The following is a 3,465-nucleotide window of genomic DNA, read 5'->3' on the forward strand; positions in this document are numbered from 1 at the left end:
AAATATATATTGAGAGGCGTCCAGAAGACCTCAGAGGGCTTCCACATCCCAACACAGTGTATTCTCCAGCTTTTGAGTCATCTGGACCTAACCTGGGGAGATTCTGAGGCTTCCGCGATAGAGTGAAGACACTCGGGAGCAAATCTACACACTTCCCGGCCTCCCCAGTTCTGCGAGCTGACATTGAGGCAGCCAGTACCAGCCATTCTCCGCTAGCCTCTCCTTGAAGTGGAGCTTCCAGGGCCTCACCCGCGGAGAGGCAGGGCCTGAGGCGGAGCGGAGCTGATGAAGCTTGAGGTCCTGAATCTGAAGACTGAGTCTCCGGAGGTGTGCCTGAGGCACCTATCAATATATACCTCCTGTTCCTTGAGTCCCTGCGTGGCACAGCTTACCTGGAGCCCTCATTGCCAGAACTCTCTTTCCCATCTCCCAATCGCTTTGATGGCCCCATTGTATGGAAAAGATGGAACCAAGAAATCAGGAAACTTCTAGGTGGCAACAGAGGAAATAGACTGTGGAGTTGTGCAGAACTGGTTTGTGCCAATTTGATCCTAGCAGAGGTTTGCCAATCCAAGGTATTAGCGAAAATGAATATAAAGTCAATCATTCTGGAGGGATTCAAATCCTATGCCCAGAGGACTGAAGTCAATGGCTTTGATTCCCTCTTCAATGCTATCACTGGTTTAAATGGTCGTGGAAAATCCAACATATTGGACTCTTAGCTGTTTTTTGCTAGGCATCTCCAACTTGTCTCAGGTTCGGGCTTCTAACTTACAAGATTTAGTTTACAAGAATGGGCAAGCTGGTATTACCAAAGCCTCGGTGTCAGTCAGCTTTGATAATTCTGACAAAAGTAGAGTCCTTTAGGATTTGAAGTTCATGATGAAATTACAATAACAAGGCAGGTGGTTATTGGTGGCCGAAATCAATATTTAATCAATGGAGTAAATGAAAACAATTCCCAAAGTGCAAGGTCTCTTCTGTTCTGTTGGCCTTAATGTTAACAAACCTCACTTTCTCGTCATGCAGGGTAGAATGACAAAAATATAGAATATGAAGCCTCCAGAGATTTTTAGCTATGATATAAGAAGTAGCTGGATGGTATCCATGATATAAGAAGAACCAGGATGTATGAATACAAAGAAATAGCCACCCAGAAAACTATAGAAAAAAAGGAAGCTAAGATGAAAGAAATCAAGACGATACTTGAAGAAAAGATTACTCCAACCATTCGAAAATTAAAAGAGGAAAGATCTTCCTCATTGGAATGCCAAAAAAGTAATGAGAAAAATAGAACATTTGAGTCGTTTATATATTGCTTAAGGAGCTCTGGTAGCGTAGTGGTTACGAATCGGGCTGCGAACCTTAAGGCCAGCAGTTCGAAACTACCAGATGCTCCGCGGGAGAAAGATGAGGCGTTCTGCTCCCATAAAGATTTACAGCCTCGGAAACCCTGTACAGGGTCGCTATGGGTCGGAACCGACTCGACGGCACTTAACAACAACAACATATATTGCTTATCAGTTTTTGCTGGCTGAAGATACTAAAGAAGGCTCAGCTGAGGAATTAAAAGAAATGCAGGATAAAGTTTTAAAACTTCAAGAAGAATTGTTGGAGAACACTAAAAAAATAAATAAATAAAAGCACTTAGTCATGAAATAGAGGCGTTAGAAAAGAGAAAAGATAAGGAAATTAGAGGTATACGCCGTTCTGTAGAAGATCCTCTCCCAGAGGCTCAACGTGTTAATACTAAATCCCAAAATGCCTTTGATCTCAAGAGAAATCTGGGAAATGAAATAAACAAACACAAAGAGCTGGGGAAAAGTATGGTGGAGGACTCTACAACTTTGTCTGCAAAGGAAAAAGAGGTTAAAAAGATAACAGATGCATTGACTGCCCTTCAAGAAGCAAGCAATAAGGAAGCTGAATGCTTGGCTGCTGCCCAGCAACACTTCACTGCCGTCTCTGCTGACCTGTCTAATAATAAAGATGGAGCTGAAGCCACCCTTGCTGGTCAAATGATGGCCTGTAAAACTGACATCAGTAAAGCCCAGACAGAAGCCAAACAGGCACAAATGAAGTTGAAACATGCCCAACAAGAATTAAAGGCCAAACACGCTGATGTTAAAAAGATACATAGTGGTTACAGGAAAGATCAAGAAGCATTAGAGGCTGTGAAGAAACTTAAAGAAAAACTTGAAGCTGAAATGCAAAAGCTGAATTATAAAGTAAACAGGGAAGACAGCCTTTTGGAAAAGCATAATAGGCAGCTGTCTTGTGATATCAGTAAATTGAAAGAAACTCTGCTTGCCAGATTTCCTAACCTTTGATTTGGATACAAGGATCCAGGGAAAAACAGGAATAGATAGTGTGTGAAAGGATTTGTAGCTTCTCTAATTATTGTCAAAGATACTTCTGCAACCACAGCTCTAGAATTGGTGGCTGGGGAAAGACTACAATGTTGTAGTAGACACTGGTGTTCCTGGCAAAAAGCTACTAGAAAAGGGGGAATTGAAGCATCGATATACTATAATTTCACCCTATAAAATTTCAGCCAGATGTATTGCTCCAGAAACCCTGAGGGTTTCTCAGAATCTTGTTGGCCCTAACAATGTTCATGTGGCTCTTTCTCTGGTTGTATATAAACCAGAACTTCAGAAAGCCATGGAGTTTGTTTTCGGAACAACATTAGTTTATGACAATATGGATAATGCTAAAAAAAGTGGCCTTTGATAAAAGGATAATGACTGAAACAGTGACACTTGGAAGTGATGTATTTGATCCTCATGGGACATTGAGTGAAGGTGCTCGATGCCAGGCAGCTTCTATTTTAACCAAATCTCAGAAACTAAAAGATGTTCAAAATGAACTGAAAATCAAGGAGAATGAGTTACATGCCCTAGAAGAGGAATTGTTGTTAGGTGACATCGAGTCGGCACCAACTCATAGCGACCTTATGCACAGCAGAACGAAACACTGAAGAGGAATTAGCAGGTCTTAAAACTGTTGCTGAAAAGTATCTCCAACTAAAATAGCAGTGGGAGATGAAAACTGAGGAGGCAGATTTTTTACAAACCAAGCTCCAGCAAAACTCTTATCATAAGCAACAAGAAGAAATATATGCCCTTAAGAAAATCATTGAGGAAAGTGAGAGTACTTTAAAAAACTCCAAGGAAATTCAAAAGAAAGCAGAAGAACAGTATGAAATACTGGAGAATAAAATGAAAAATGCAGAAGCTGAGCGAGAGAACGAGTGAGCAAGCATCCTGTAAACAACAGCTTGAAGCTTTAAATGAAACTATCAAATCTATCTATCTATCTATCTATCTATCTATCTATCTATCTATCTATCTCTATCTCTATCTCTATCTCTATCTCTATCTCTATATCTATATCTATATCTATATAGTTGTCTTTGTTATGTGCCGTGGAGTCAGTTCGTACTCACAGCGACCCTATACAAGG

At 40.8% G+C, this 3,465-nt stretch overlaps 1 pseudogene; it reads left to right on the top strand.

Annotated features, from left to right (window-relative positions):
- Positions 1–587: 587 nt before the first annotated feature.
- On the top strand, positions 588–3,257 carry LOC102839750 (annotated as a pseudogene).
- Positions 3,258–3,465: the final 208 nt, after the last annotated feature.

Source organism: Chrysochloris asiatica, unplaced genomic scaffold, assembly GCF_000296735.1.
Source record: "Chrysochloris asiatica unplaced genomic scaffold, ChrAsi1.0 scaffold00005, whole genome shotgun sequence".
NCBI lineage: Eukaryota > Metazoa > Chordata > Mammalia > Afrosoricida > Chrysochloridae > Chrysochloris > Chrysochloris asiatica.